This window comes from Emydura macquarii, unplaced genomic scaffold (assembly GCF_026122565.2).
Source record: "Emydura macquarii macquarii isolate MOO-44397 ecotype Brisbane River unplaced genomic scaffold, CSIRO-AGI_Emac_v2 contig_1790, whole genome shotgun sequence".
NCBI classification, from domain to species: Eukaryota; Metazoa; Chordata; order Testudines; family Chelidae; genus Emydura; species Emydura macquarii.
Genome location: NW_027131927.1, coordinates 1,476,178 through 1,493,101, shown reverse-complemented (window position 1 = coordinate 1,493,101; position 16,924 = coordinate 1,476,178).

Below are 16,924 nucleotides of genomic sequence, written 5' to 3'. Positions count from 1 at the left end.
GGCGTTTGCTAAGCACTACCATTTTTGTGCATCAACAAGGCGTAAATTTACAATATGCACAGATGTAAACTGATATGAGAGCGTCCACACACAAAGCTGCACTGATTTAACGACATTGGTATAATGTAACACAGCTAGTTATATCAGTATGACTTTGTGTGCGGACCAGGCCTTGGAACTGATTTAAGCAAAACTGAAATAAGAAACTCTAAGAGTGTCTAAGAGTGTGCACCTGTTTAATTAAGTTGGCTTGAACAGAACTGGTGCCGTTTGCTTTTAGAGAAGGCCTTAAATTAGCCTCACTCAGGTCTCAATAAAGGGCTTGTCTACCCTTGAAAGTTAACACCGATTAAGTTAGAGTATGAATTTAAAGTGCAATCACTATTCCTGAATAACTCCATGTGTAGACACTTTTATTCCAGTTTGGAACACATCGCTCTTGATTCCAGAATGAGTGTGTCCACACATGGAGTTATCTTGTGCAGACAAGCCCTCAGGTTCCTGGAAAGGGATTCTGTTCTCACTGCTCCCATCAACTACACAGTGCTACAGCAGTATATGGGAGCTGGAAAGAGTCTGAAGATGGCCAGGAAACTGCTGACGCATCCTCCCCCCCAATCTGTAGCGCAGGGTATGTGTGTGTGGGAGGAAGGGTGGGAGGGAAGCAGGCTGAGGAGCCTCTATTTAATAAGAAGCAGACTACCAATGCCCAGGAAAACATACTGGGAAGATTTTCAAATCACCATCTAGAACCAACTGTCCCCTTGCCCATGTCCTCTGCTGTCGCTGGGGATTTTCATCTCCTGACACGGCCCCAGGAAAACAAATTCCTTCACGAAGTCCCTTTATAGTCCAGGCACAGTTTCCCCTTGGGACGTTTTGACCTTTGTGTTAATGGTGCGTATCCTAGCAGATGCCTCTTTGCTTTTCTCTTTGGGGATCTATTTATAAATCAACCCGTATGGACATAAAGACTAATGAGAATACGCCTGGCTTCTCTTCCTTCACACTTAGAAGGCCAAGGTAATGGCCTAATGCTTACCGTCATTACAGTAGTATGTCGTGGACCCAGCTGAGATCTGGGTGCTGCAGAGACACAAAACAGTTCAAGCAGACAAAGGAAACGTTGTTCTCTCTATTGCACAGATCAGGAACTGAGGCAGAGAGAGACTAAAGATGGGATTTTCTAAAGCACTCAGCATCAGCCTAACTTAAATTCCCAGTGGCTCGAACAGTAGCAGAGCCAGGATAATGCTGAGCGCTTCTGAAAACCTCATTCTCAATAACTCACCCAGGTCGGAGGGGGAAAGCCAGGAATTGAACTCAGGGCGGCTCTACCCACAGCCACTTTATCAGTTTAGAAACCACTCTCCTTTAAATTAGACATTGCCCATAGAGAAAAGTGATGCCATGTAACTCCACCAATGTCGTCAGAGCTCTAAACAAGGATGCAGTCAGACCGGGAAAGGGGCTTTTTAGCCGTACAGCTGTTTCTATACAGGAAGAAAAATACACCATGCTGCGATACGGCACCTTTTTACCAGTGTAACTGTGTCACCACTAGGAGCTGTACTGCAAGAAATCACAACCCCAACTGAAATAGTTATACTCAAGCAAACCTGTGTGTAGACCAAGGTTTCCAGTGATAAAAGTTATAGCACTATTTGAAATGCCCCTCTGCTGCCGTTCATTCTTGGCTGCCTTCCTCACTCTGCTTCTTTCCCCAGCGCTTGAGTTCAGACTTTGTCTTAATCTTTGCCTTTGCTGAGGTTATGCTAATAAATTGGCCCCTTTTAGAGAAGGTGGATATAGTTCATTAAGCTACGTGTTAATCTCCCTCGGTCTCCCACTGAGACACGTCGTATTTCAGATATAATGATAGGGTTCTAAATGACCCAATTATTAAAGTCCCATAGTCCCAGCCTTGTCATCTCTCCAAAACACCATATATGCAGGATTTAACAACAACGCCGCAACAGGAATGGGATGTTCTATTCTGATTTAAATCCACTTCCCCCACCCAACCCTTAGGTGGGACAGTGCAAATGTGAAAATCCAAAAATTCTCTCTCTGCAGCCTGGATTGTGAGGTGGAGTCTCACTGAAGGTACAAAATCTGGAGCCAGTCTATGTTATTGGCCCTCCTTTTTTTCAAGCCATCTACCTCTGAGAGAGCTTCTGTTCCTACATTTAAGATGTGGAGAGCCTAGATCAGTAAAGAAAAGGCAGAGCGTGCCTCTCCCTAACGTTAATTAAATTCATGACAGGGGCATGGTCTAGTGATTAGATCAGGAGATGTACCATTAGAACTCCTAGATTCTATTCCCAGTTCTAAGAGGGGAGTGTGTTCTAGTAGTTAGAGCAGAGGCTGGGTGCCAGGACTCCCGGGTTCTATCCCCAGTGATTGGAGCAGGCTGATTGAGAATCAGATCTCCCGGGTTCTGTTCCCTGCTCTGTCACTGATTTAATTCATGACCCTGCATAAATCATGCTGCTCCTCTAGTTTCCCCAGACATCTTGGTCCCATGATTTTAGAGACATGAGGTGGATGAGGTCATATCTTACAATGGACCAACTTCTGTTAGTGAACGAGACAAGCTGTTGAGCTGGCACAGAGCTCTCCGTCAGGTCGTTGTGACAGATATGGTAATTCCCTGCAATATTTTTGGAAGATCTTACTGAATGAAGTTGAAATGGTTTTGGAGTCCATTGTATTATAAATGCAAAGTTTGTGTATGATGGTATGCAAAGTCTCTAGGGGGGAAGCGAGGCCAATGAAATCCCTGGGAAGTGTTCTGAGCATCATAGGACTATTGTATCCCATGTACTGGACAAGAAGGCGCCTTTGAGACAAACAAAGTTAGGTGGGTTTCCTAGGACATAGCTGGAGAAAAAGGAACGCCAATTCACACCTATGGAGCCAACTTTGTGAAGCTACGCATGGCGGAGAGAACCAGTGTCTGAATGATACCTGTGCATGGTCTCTGATGATCAGAGACCCTGGCTGTATAAAGGAAAAGCTAATCTACGCATGTCTTCTTGTTCTGAGTAAAATGCGTTATAATGTGAACTTATAACCACAGAAAAACCTTTAGTGGGGGTTGAAGGACTGACTCCTCCCAGCATCTATGCTGGAGTTTGGAGTGGAGGGTGATCTCTGGTAAGCTGGGTACGAGTGTAGGGTTTTTATTGGTTGTAAGGTTTGCCCCAGAATGCTTTCACCTTAAGAATAAATGTGCTTGCTTTGAAAGGGCCGTGTGGTGCCTTATAACTGCAGGCAAGGACGTTCTTTGTAGCCTCTGCAGAGAAAGCAAAGAGCAGACGCAGGGCTGCGTGGGCCATGTGACTCGCTGGGGGAACCCACACTGTGGACAAGGTAGGGTGCAGCCTGGAATAACCCTGGTCAGGAGGGAGAGAGACGTGGCTCTCCGCCCAAGGGAAGTGACGGCTGAGGAGCCAGGAACCTAGGAGGGTCCTGTGGCTGGACCACGGAGGGGAAATACAGGTGCGGTTGCCCTGAACTGGGACAGAGGTGTTACTTCTCTGCCTCATGTGGGTGTTGGGAGGAGAAACACATTAAAGACTGAAGTACTGTGATAATTGGGGGGGGAGGGGGTACTTTTTCAGTAACTAAAATAGATGTAAACCAGTGGGAGTTATATGTCTTTATCTTTATCTGTCTTTAGCTTTGACAAACCCTCAGCCTTAATATTAGTGCAGGTGGCTCTTGCCATCACGACACAGAAATTCATATACCTCGACAGCAAGGAGCTAATTTCCAGAAACCACAGAGATGCCATTGGTGACAATAAACCTTTGAGGCTGAGGAACAATGCAGTGTAAACGACACAGATAGGAACAAGAACAATGTTACCCCCTCCTTCCCGCCCCCGCCCCCCCTCCCAGCCTTGACCGCAAATTACTGTAGCGCCTGGCTACCTCTGATTTGATCAGCTGAGCAAGCAAAGATACGCTCTTCCATTAGTGGAATCTAATAAACAACCGGCAAACCTCGCCCACCCCAGAAGCCCCCAGGTACCCCGTTAACTATTTTGTTCTGTGCTACACGTTTATTTAATAACGGCAGCATTTTTCACAGACACCGCATCCCGAATGCTTCATGGAACAGAGGAACAATCACCAAAAAATAAATAAAAAGGAAGTGAAAGGTGGGATTTTCATTTTGCTTTCAGCGGAGGAAAGATGCAATCAGAGCTGTGATTTGGAGAGGAGGCCTCTCTGGGAGAAACAGAGTGGGGGAGGGGGTTGAAGATGCCGGCTGGGGGGAGGGAGTGGGGGAAGGAAGAGGGGCTGGTTCCCAGGGGTAACACTCATCTGCCACCCCAGCTGAGAGATGCAGGCTCCCAGCCCGTTCTGCGAGGCGGGCTGGAAGCAAGTCCTTGGGGATATTTTAAGGGGCTCTGCACCCAGCTTGTTCTCAGTGCAGGGGACCGATCAAGGGCAGGACCGGAGTGCACCGCGCTGTAGCTATTCACAGTTCCAGGGCCCAGCAAGGGCTCTGACAGACACTGGGGACCACAAAGGGCCCATAATAAGGTGGGCGCAAAGGGGCTGAGCACCGCCTCTCCCCATTATGGAGTCACTGAGATTCAGGGCAAGAATCAAGCGTGATGCACAGAACCTGCTCTGTCATAATTCTCTCCTCCCTGCTTGGCACAGATGCTGAGCCGGATCAAAGGGCAGCTCCCCCCGTCCCAGGCTAGATTCCAGACCAGATTAAACAGGCATCTCCTCAAGTTCTTGGCAAGAATGGCAGGCGGACTCACGCCTGTCACATTACCCCTTCAGCTCCCCTCGAAGCAAACGGGGTCAGCGTAACACATCCAGCCAGCTGGTGCCCACAGCGCAGACTCTCTTTCATGGCAGCAGAGTGATGTTGGCTAGATCTGAGATGACAGCATCGTTCAGTCTCATCAAAGCAGGGCCATGCATTTGAACTGCCAAGCCGGCATCAGGGCCGAGCCGCTGCCACGTGAGAGCTCTGGCGTGGCGGTTAGTGTGAAAATCCCTCTGGCCCCGGCTCTCAGAGCACCCGGGCAGCTTCTCCTGGCAAGGCGGTCCTGTGCAAAGAACGAGCCAAGGCCAGAGGTGTTTGCTATAGGAGCACGTAAAAGCCCCCATCGTGCTGTGGACTGCACCTACAAACAGTGAGAGAGAGTCCTTGCTCCAAAGGGCTCACAATCTGAAGAGACCAAGTCTGAGGGGGAAACTGAGGCACAGAGAGGGGACGGGACATGTCCAAACTCATATGGCAGGTCAGAGAAGGAAGAGAACCCAGGTCTCCCACCCCAGCCATTGCACTACGCTGCCTCTAGTTTTTCTGCACCACATGGCTGCCAGAATCCCCTGGGGAAAGAAACTCATTTTTACCGAGTTTCAGCCTGAAAGGAGAGTAAATTTTTAAATTAAAAACAGCTTTAATTTAAAATAAAATAAAATCCCATGCAGTAACTCAGCCATAATAAGATATAATTGCGTCTGTTACCTTGGCCATTACTAATGGGCACTTCTGCCTCCCACCCCTCCCAAAATCCACTTTAAAAGGAGAGGGAGGCATGACTTTGAAGTCTGCAGTGGATGCAATAAAATTAAACCAGAGTATGGGAATGGGAGAAGAGAAGAATCTGAAATAAGATTACACAGATAATTCTGTTAAAATTGTCCCTCTCATATTCAGACAGGGCTTGATGGGCAATTTGAAGAATGACAATTATGATTTTAAACCTCTGCTGAATCAGACACTCAGTGTGCTGCTCCAGTTATTAATGCGGAGGGACAAAGGTTCTTTAGAGTTTCAACTGTGTTTCAGGATAGGTAAGTGCTTTGGGATATACCGTATTTCCCCATGTATAAGATGCTCCCATGTATAAGACGCACCTTAATTTTGGGGCCCGAAATTTGAAAATAAATGTATTACGGTACATCACCGGTAAGTACCACTGTATAAGACGCACCCAGTTTTTAGACCCCAAATTTTTCAAAAAAAAAGGTGCGTCTTATACATGGGGAAATACGGTATATAAATGTGTGTGTGTGTGTGTGTGTGTGTGTGTGTATATATATATATATATATATATATATATATATATATATATATGGAATACACACACACCCTACATAAATATCTAATAGCAGATGGCTCTTTAAATCTAGTAGACAAAGGCAGAATGAAGTCCAATGTCTGGAAGCTGAAGCTAGTTAAATGTAGTGTTTGTATACATAGGGACATTAATACAGATTGAGGTACGCTATGAATTTGAAGAGGAATAGGTATTCCTGGTTAACGCCCCATGTGGATGCTCTGATTCTGGAATAAGATTGCCTTTACTCTGAATTAGTTTAAGGCCTAATCTACACTAAAAGGTTTGGTCAATCCAGTGACGTCGATCAGGGGTGTGAAAAATCCACACCCCTAGGCAATATAGTTAAGACAGCCTAACCCCCAGTTTAGACAGCACTAGGTTGAGAGAAGAATTTTTCCATCAATCTAGCTAATGCCTCTCAGGGCGAAGGATTACATACACCAGTGGGAGAAGCCCTCCCATCAGTGTAGGTAGTGTTTCCACTGAAGCACTACAGCGGTGCAGCTGCAACCGTGCCACTGTAACGTTGCATATGTAGATGAGTCCTATGGCACTTTTATTCTGGAACGAGTGTCCACAGAGGGAATCAATCAGGAACAGCTCTTCCAGAATCACTCCCTTCAGGCTAGAAGTAAGGAGCAAGATTTTGACAGTGATGGTGACTAATCATTGGAACAGTTTATCTAGGGATGTGGTAGTTTCTCCATCATGTGGAGAGTTAAAATCAAGACTGGATGTCACCTTCTAAAAAAAGAAAAATGATCTAGCTCTATACCAAGATATGGGCTTGATGCAGAAATCACAGAGCACCATGTGTTCATCAGTCTTCATTTCTCCTCCTCTTATTTGCATACAGCAGTCCTATTGGCTGAAATAAGAATCAGAGACTAGTGGAGGAGGAGGCAGGTGGAGAAGCCAGACTGGTAAACAGAGTGATTTAAGCATGATAGATCAGGATGGAGTGGGAGAGGACAGAGACATCCGACTGATTTTCCACCTCGCTGAATCTTCTCTGCACTGGTGCAAGTGACAGCACCCAGCACCGGGCAATGGAGAATCATGCCCTTTTACTTTCAGAAATATACTAATTACTAATGCAAAACTATTCATATTTTTTAATTACTTTCAAAAAGAAAAAGAAAAAAAGCTTCATCCCCACTCTAATATCCTGCATTTTAAAGAGCCCATTTAATCCTTAAGGTATCATGAAACTTGGCTTGTTCAGCCTAGTGAAACAGACCAAAAAGGGATACAACTGTTCTCAAGAAATACAGCAGGGAGGTAAACACCAGAGAGGGAGAAGAACTATTGAAGCTAAAGGACAATGTTGGCCCAAGCACAAATGGGGATCAACTGGCTAGGAATAAATTGAGGCTGGAAATTAAAAAAAGTTTTCCAGCCATTAGAGAAGAGAGGCTCTGGAACAACCCTCCCTCCCCCGCAATAGATGGAGTGGGGAGCAAACAACCTAACTAGGTTTGTTAGATTGTTGACTAATATACCCTGGCTGGCACACATATATATTATGCTGATGATACTAACTGCAATATATGTTCCAAGCATTTAAGTATACACATTTTAAGCATTAGTATAACAGTTATAATCCCATACACTTATGCCAAGTATCCCATAACACTTTGCATTAGCTGAAGTAAGCCTTGGCTTGAGTAGATAGGAAAACTGTCAGTATCAGGACATATGATTATTTCCTCATGGCAACAGGAAAGGAGTCACCCACTCATGGTCCTTAGTACCTGGAATGCATGTGCTCAGAATAAAGATAAGGATGCATCATGATCCGGAAGGCTTGGGTTCAGAACAAAATATTGAGGCATACACCACGGTACCAGAAACGAGCAAGGTAAAAAAGTGATTAAATTCCGTTTCAGGTGACGTATATGGTATCTTTCACTGTTAAACAAGTAGGGTATAAGATAGCTCTCGGGATTTAACTTCGGGGAGCGCACCTTCTGTGTAAGGGGAATGTAACATTGCTGCGTGGGATGCCTTTCAGAGATTGGTGTTGCATAGAACATTTCCCCCATACGATATTAATAAACCTGACTCACGCTGGTTATTTGGTCTCTTGAAAATATTTAATAATGAAACAATGAACCAAAGTGTGGTCAAGCGATGGACAATAACATTTATCAACAAGATGGAGCTTGATAAATTCATGAATGGGAATATGTAACAGGTTGGCCTGCAATAGCAGGGGAATGGACTCAAGACAGAAAGTCCCTTCCTGTCCTGTACATCAAGGTTGTGGATCATCTAAATTTTAAATAAATTCTTAACATTGAAAGAAATGAAGATCACCTAAAATGCCATCTGTCCTCTTTTTATTTATATATGTATTCTGCTAGAGAGATGGAGATAGACTGAGTGGAGGGAGAAGGGGAGAAAGAAGCATTCATGCTGCATTCCCACTGAAGGGAAAATAATGCTGGACAGAGCTGCCATGTCATATTTATTTATATATCGTGGGCGGAAGGAGGTGAAACAGACTTCTGAATCACTGGGCTTATAAATGGGTAGGGGAGAGATGCACTACATGAAAAAGGAAAATACCAACTGAATTTTTTGAAGTGGAAGCAATTTTTTGTTGCTGAGATTCATACGGCTTACAGTAGAACCTGATTTTGTGAACACCAGTCCTCTGAATGACTGGTTAGAGGAACCATTATCATCAGTGCAATGCAACACCTAGGTTGAAAAGGCTGAGACATATGGTGGGGAAAAACGATGCAGTTCCGCAAACAAATAATCTGTCATTTGTTTTGCCATTATGTACAGCATGTTGAAGCTAGGAAGGAGCAGATTTTTATTGGTAAAATATCGGTAGACATCAATTTCACGATACCCGCACAAAAACCAGTAAAAAAATATTTCCATCGATAATTGAAATTCACAGATAGGCAAAGTAAGAAAAATGCTGATTGAGAAACTCAGTTTGATTTAAGGATATTTACTTTGGTATTTTTACATGTGATGTATTTTGTGTTTTAAACACAAATTTGTGTTTTAAACCTGTATCTTTTTTAATCTCAACATTTGCTACCATTAGGTCTGACCCCCAGATTGTCTGACCCTCCCCCCTCCACAAAATATAAAATGCTTAAAAATAAGCATTAATACTATTCTTTGAAATTATATATACAAAAATCAAATTCTGCCAAACCTATGTACAATGTAGTGCAATCAATTTGTAACAGGCACACTGTATACATTTGTTATGTACATGACAATTGATTAATAAATTAATGTATACACTTTAGCTATTGTAATTTGGAGATGTTCAGTTTTATGAACTCCTCAATCACCAATGAATTAATAAAATAAGGGTTCTACTGTACGTAAATATACCCAAGAGAAGCAATGTGGTCTAGAGGTATACTGCATGGGACCCAGGAAACCTGGGTTTTGTTCCTGGTTCTGCCCTGGCCATCTGTGTGACTTTGTCAAGTCACTTTCCCTTGCTGTACCTCAGTTCCTTTTCCGTAAAATGGGAGTAATTATAACTCCCAAACTCACAGGGTTGTTGCATGAATACATGTGTGGTGCTCAGAGATACCATGGCTCTTGGGGCCATAAACCCCATATTCCTATTAAAGTCAAGAGCAAAACTCTCTGTGGGCTTGTCGGCATGACCAAAAAGAATGCTTTAGTGTAACTTGATTGAAAACCCCCCATTAGCACCTACGAGAATCTTGGGTACAAGGTGACCACAGCTCAAATGATTTTAAAGACCTTAAATTGTGACGGCATTAAAGGGGCACGTGTGTGTGTGTGTGTGTGTGTGTGTGTGTGTGTGGAGGGGGGAGGAGCGGTTTGCAACCGAGTTAAGATAAGTGCATTGAAAAAACAAATCATTTTTGCACAATGGCCTCCAATTAGTGCTGCCCTGACTACCTTTGCGTGCCTCTCCTATGGAAATCACTGTCATTAGAAGATCTGGGGCATTATTCCACTCTGGATGAGTCAGGGCTTGGGACGCCAGCCAGACTCCAGGAGGAGGGGCTCTAACCTGCATGCCTTGTTTGTGCACTGCTTGGTAAAAAGGTTGTATCCCTTGTTCTCCGCATTTAAAATGTCAGTTGGTATTTTAAGCTTTTTCATGTTCCGGCTCAGTGCGTGGTGGTGTTACATGGCTCTGAAACATCCTTCCTTGTCGAGATATTACCACCAAAGGGATAGTTTTGTGCGAAGCTTGAGTTCCAGCGCACAGCAGGGGGTTGCGTCAGCCTGAGTCAGGGCATGGGGAGGATTTTTTAATGGTTTGTAAGTATTGTTAATAATCCACTGAGCTGGGGAATTCTGCCCTCAGCAAGCTTTTCAGTCAAAGCTGCACTGACCAGAAAAGACAGTGCAATATATGGGGGCCTGCTCACTGTAAAATATGAGTTTGCAACGAACACAAAAGCATCTAGGAAGGGGAAATGCTGGGATAACAGATGGGCGGTGGATATGACAGGCAGTGTGGTCCCTGCCACTACTGTGCTGTGTTCCTGGAGCAAGTCACTTCCCCTGTCTGTGCCTCTGTTTCCTCCTCCCATCTGTGGTCTGTCTGGTCTATTTAGCACCTATAAGCTGTTTAGGGCAGGGTCTGTCTCCTACTATGTGTATATACAGCACCCAGCACAATGGGGCCCTGATCTCAATTGGGCTGACAAGGTGTTACCATGATGCAATAGTGAACACAACCTGATTACGGAGCCAAGAACCAGGATTTCCACCCTTGTAAACGCCTCTAACAATCATGGTTAATCCTAGCCTCCAAATATCTGCTTTTTCCTGGGTGGGTAGCCCAGAGATTATTGCAGAAGACTCTGGAAACACAAAGGGCCCAATTCTCTACTGCCTTGCACCTCCCATAAATCACCTACGCCAGTGCCAAGTGAGAGCGAAAGCTGCTGTTCAGATTTAGTAGATTTTATGCTCACTTTGCACCGGTGCAGTTGACTGCACACAGCACAGAGCAACGGAGAACCCAGCCCATATTCTGGAACAGCATCCAGATACTTCAGCTGCAAAACAATCTGTGGTACTGGGAATCCTGCCTCCTGCAAACAAAAGCATTGTTCTGCTCCCATAATAATAAGAATATTCATAGTACAGTAGTACGCACCCAGGTCTGGGAGATGTACACATACAAATATCTGGGCCTTGTGCACAGACCCTGCACTCTAATGTCCTGGACTGCGTCCAGCATCTTGCGCAGTCATTTGCACCCACTTGACGTTGCTGTAAACACAACCATTGCAATTTGGTAGCATTTTATACCTCGCTGGTGTAAATGGCTACACAAGAGGAAAGGCAACGGAGAATCCAGCCACAGAGCTGGATTTTTCTAACTCTTCAGAAGCAGGAGAAAATTCTCCCCTCGTGTGTGCATAGAGAGTCAGGCGATACAGAGGAGGGAGCCCAACCTGCCCTCTTGTGCATTCTGCCTTCCCGCCCTCCTTGCTTAGAAGTCAAACAAACGGCATTTATCCATGTCTTAGCAAAAGGCAGCAAAGAGATACCATATCGGAAGCGCCATCAAACCCATTACAGACTCCGCCTCTCAAGGCTCAGAGGCTCAGGATAATTCCGGTGCGGCTGCAGCGCCTGCTGGTGACTGTTCTGTAGTCAACCGATAATACTGGGAGTTGCATTTCAAAAATCATATCAACTCACAGCAGCACAGCAACCCAAACAAGGCGAGGAGATTAACTATCGCCTGGGACCCAAAAGGAAACAGTTGAGGGGTGCTGCTCACTTGGGGTCTAGGGGCACTGGACTAAGAGTCAGAAGTCCTCAATTCTAGTCCCAGTGTGATGCTGTCTGGATTAGGGGTGACCATTTAAAATATTATTGGTATCAATACTGCAGAATTACAGTAATTCGTATGAGATATGCTGGTCTGGTACCATTGGAAAGGTTATAATTGGCTAAATATGATAATGTTGTTTGTGTGTGTATCGTCTTTGTACTGTCAGTTTATGGATGTGTGTGATATATGAATGTATCACAACACTTGTGTTGTGCTGCTGGGATACACCCCCAGACAGATTAGTGTCAGCACTGATGACTCATCAAGGGCCATTACCTTTACCATGGGCCAAGGGAGAGAAGCCAGGATGATACCAATGAGTCATCAGGACATGCCTGTGATCAGGGGGACTGCAAGTGCCTTTCCTGCCCATGTGCTGTGAGCTTGTGCTTGAAACAAGCCACATGGCAGACCAGAGACTATAAAATGCAGCTTCACTATCTCCATCTTGTCTATTTCATTCCTGCTTCCTACCTCTGGATCAACTCATCTATAACTGAAGTTGTGAAACAAAGGACGGAGACCCAGCCAGGTACTGGATGTGCACCAGAGGGGCCGTACAAGCCTGCAAACTCCACAGTTCTGCTAAGAATCTGACATAGCTGGACTTTGAAGTCAGTGATATGTATCTGATCGCTTTAATCATTTAACATCTCTCTTCTTATTCGTTTCTTTCCTTCATAATAAACCTCTGGTTTAGTTACTAAAGGATTGGCTGACAGCGGGGTATTTTGGGTAAGATCCAAACGTGTATTGGTCTGGTAATGTGGCTGACCCTTTGGGGATCAGCAGAACATTTTGGTAAAGGGAACAGAGTTTTAATAACTTATCTCTTGACTGGACCTAGGTGCTAACTGGGGGCCAGAGACTGAAATACAATAAAGGGGGCTGTGTAACTTCTTGTTGTAGCTTCTTGGTAACCAGTGTGGGGGATCAGAAGCACTGGTTGTGACTGGCTGGTGAGTCTTACTGCAGCATTAGCCACCAGTTTGGGAGAATCTGCTCTCCTCTTGCAGCCTGTCCTGACCTTGGCATTTTCAGGTGGGCGACCCTAGGTACGGACTGGTCAAGGCCAGGTCAACCATTGACCTGCTGGGAGAGTCACTTCCCCTCTCTGTCCCTATTTCCCCTTCCACCATTTATCTTGTGTCTATTACACTATAAGATCTTGTGGGCGGAGGAGGAGGGAGGGCTGTCTCTTACACTGCATTTTTATAGTGCATTAATCCAGCGGGGCCCTGATCTCACCCGCGGTTCCAGGAGTTCTCTCATGAGATCTCGCCCTGCCCTCACTGGAGCCAATAGAAATTTTGCTGCTGGGAATCCAGACTGCATCCTGAGAAAAGCCTCAAAGAGGAAAAACCTGTTCAGAAAGAAGGAATCCTCAGCACAGTGCAAGAAAGCCAGAAGAGTGCTATTATGGACTATCCCATCCACATGGGAAACGTAGACAGGCAGAATGACCCAGTGCGTCGACGACCGAACTGGGACGAGAAAGACAGAGGTTCAACTCTTAGCTCTGCCAGTGCCCTTGGGCAAGTCACTTGCCCTCTCTGCACTTATTTCACTCCCCCCCCCTTGACTAAATAAAGCTCTGGGGGACAGGGACAGTCTCTCACTCTGTCTGTGCAACATCCACCCCAATTGAGGTGTCCTCCCCCCCCCGCTCTCAGTCAGGTCCTCTATCTGCGACTGCACTACACGTAGTAATAGTTAGTTTCTTCCTCCTCCCCATCAATTAGAGACCAGCCCTGATCATCAAGGCTCCACGCCGTGGATTCTGGGGACTCTCATCCCCTGGAAACAGCTGCTCAGCACCCTCATGGCTGATATTCACTGCCCAGTTCTTCGGTGAAGGATTTCCTAGAGCCGTGTCCTCATGCATCTTTGCAGGGTGGAAGGCGGCGAGCATTAATAGCTGCATCCGCATTGATTTTCCCCAGAGAGGGGCTGACAGGTGGCACTCGGGTGATGGATGTGCTCACTTTAGGCGAATCACCACCACCAGACCAGTGATCGGAATGATTGGACCAATTCACCCGGGAAGGGAACAAATCGCTTAATGACAGAGGCTTCAATCTCACCTCCAGTGGGGCTGAGGATGGCTGGCCGCCTAGGGTAGCAATGTGATCCGTGTCACTGCCCTGGAGAGATAATGGGGTTTCCTCCCCACCTACGCTGCCCGATTTGCATGTATAACAGGGAGGGGCAAAGATTGCTTATGAGGCAGTCAGGAGGAGTGATTGGTTGAACTCCTCCAATGTGGGGAGAGGCAGACAGAGGACAAGAGCTGCCCAGAAGCAGCAGACATAGTGTTCTGAATGGCAGGAGGGAAAGATTCACACTGAGCCCAACTCACCACTGCCCTGCACCTCAGACAGCTATTTACGCCAATGCAAATGGCAGCATTTTGCCCTGGTGACACTGACTGCACAAGGTGCAGGGCACTGGAGAATAAGGCCCATTGCTCCTCCAGTTGGAGAATCACAAATTTGTCCTTCAAGGACACTGTAGGAGGAGCAGAGGCGCCGTGTGAAATATTTAGCTCCTGCAGCTGGAGCATAAAAATCACCCTCTGACTTTATTTCCCACCTACGGCTTGGAACAGGGCACCAAGGAGAGAGGTCTGTGTCCAATTTTCCCCACTAAGGGACCTATGTCAAGTAAATTAGAAACAGCCAGTCATCAGGGTCACTCCAATTTACATTTATACAAGCCTAATAGATGTTCTATTGGAGGAGCATGAGCCATCATCTCTGATTGCTTCCCACGATTCACGTGTCTTTGAGAGGACTCCACGGGCTAACGCAGTGTCTTTAATGAGCCCGTTTTGCTGGCTGACGAGAAGGTAAGTTTCAGAGTCCAAAGCCCTGTAATTACATGAAAGCCAAGCTGGTCCCATCCGTCCTGCAGCCTTCCAGATCTCTGGATTTTAGATTTCTTTAGTTGGAAAAAAGAGCGATTTAAGATAAAATGACCCTTTTGTGCTTCCCGAGCTCTCTCCACACAAGGAAGCGGCCCCATTGTGCTTGGGCTGAAGGCTGCGCTGTCTTCGACTGCTTTCAAAAAATTACTAGGAGGAAAATACATTTTTCTCCCTTGGTTCCCTTCTTCTTGAGTTGCCTTCAGCTCCCTCATCACCCCTTTTTATACCACCGGGAAAGAGCAGAGGTTGCTCAATTAATCCAGGCTTCTGCCTCCAACAAAATGTACCTAGTGTTTATTGACTGTTCATGATCGTTTGTGCAAAGAAAACGATCCAATCCAGTGACAGAGGTTTATTTTTTTAAAAGCTGTGGAGGTACAAGAGAGTCCTATCTGGACTGGCTGTATAGCCCCATATAGTTCCATGGAGTTACAACATATCCTGAGCACAGAGGCTTCTCCCGCAGCATACTACAGAGCCTCAGTGCAATCCTCATCATTTTAATCCCGTTCATTATAGGACCTATACTAAGAGCTTCTGGGATTCAAGGCCTTCTTTCTTTGCCCTCTGGGAATAGATCTTCCCCCTTCGCCCAGTGTCAGTTACTCTAATACACAATAATACACTAATAACAATAATATCACCACCTCAAGGTGCATCTGAGAATAGAGTTAGGCACTGGACAAACATATGGACACAGTCGCTGCCCGAGATTGCTTACAGTGTAAATAGACAAGGGATACAAGGGGAAAACAGAGGCACAGAGAAGGCAAATGACTTGCTAAAGATCCTACAGCAAGCCAGATCTGGGAATAGTACCCACCTGTCCTGACTCTCACTAAGGGCAGCAGTCCCATGGAGCGATTGCTAAGATCACATCGCTGGAACAGAATCCAGAATTGCTAGCTCCCAGACTACCAGCCAAACTGCCGGGCTACACCATCCCGCCTGCTGCTAGCTCCCTGGGGGAAGTCTGGGTCTTTAGGCCCTTACATGAGACAGCGGAACCTCAGAGCTAAAAACACCCTGGTAATGGAGGCTGTTCGTAACTCTGAACAAAACGTCACGGTTGGTCTTTCAAACGTTTACACCTCAACGTTGATGCAATACCGCTTGGAAACTGAACTATGCAGAAGGAAAATGCTGCTTTTAACCATCTTCATTGAAATGAAACAAGCACAGAAACAGTTTCCTCACCTTGTCAATTTTTTCCCCCCTTTCCCTTTATTTTTTTTCGTAATTTACGTTTAAGGCGGCGCTGTGCCGTATTTGCTTTTTTTCCCCCGTCTCTGCTGCTGCCTGGACTGCGCACTTCTGGTTCCAAATGAGGCGTGTGGGTGACCAGTCAGTTCGTAATGCTGGGGTTCATGGCTGTGAGGTTCTACTGTATATCCCACACTGCATCACCTCCCCCTAGGAGGTCATATACGCTCTAGTCCCTAGCGTCAATCATCTTTCCTCTTTCATACTGACAAAGTTTGCAGGCCAGTTTCAAGTCATCATCATCAGAAACTTGGCTTCTCCATTGCCCTGTATCTTGTGCAGCCCTCTGCCCCTGAGAAAAGCAGGCTGCTACTCTTCGTTTGTGTGCCTGCTTGGCACAGGTGCAAATGACTGCACAAGGCAGAGGGCAGTGAAGGTACTGACTCCAGGACTCCTTTTATCTCTGGCACACGTTACCAGCTCACACCCACAGACTAACCAGTAGAGGGCAGCGTCTACCTGAACTTGCACCCATCAGTGCGGTTGTATATGCACATTTAGCATGTGCAAATTCCCTTTAAATACAAAACAACTCCCCCCCCAAAACAGACTTTTTAAGGAATGGCTTCTAGTGTTTAGGCAAGGGGAAAAACTTGTGCATTGCAAACATTGTAAGGGAAAGTTGCAAGGTCTGCCGCACGCCCCGGCGTGGCCATGTAAAACAGCTGCACCACCTCTGCTAGCAAGAGACAAACCCCACTCCCCGCAATTAACCTGTAATTAATTGCAGCATTAAGTCCCACCTGTTGGGAAATTAGTTGCTAGTCTCCATCCTTATATGCATTCCCCATCCAGAATCATTCACTGTCTCAGCCAA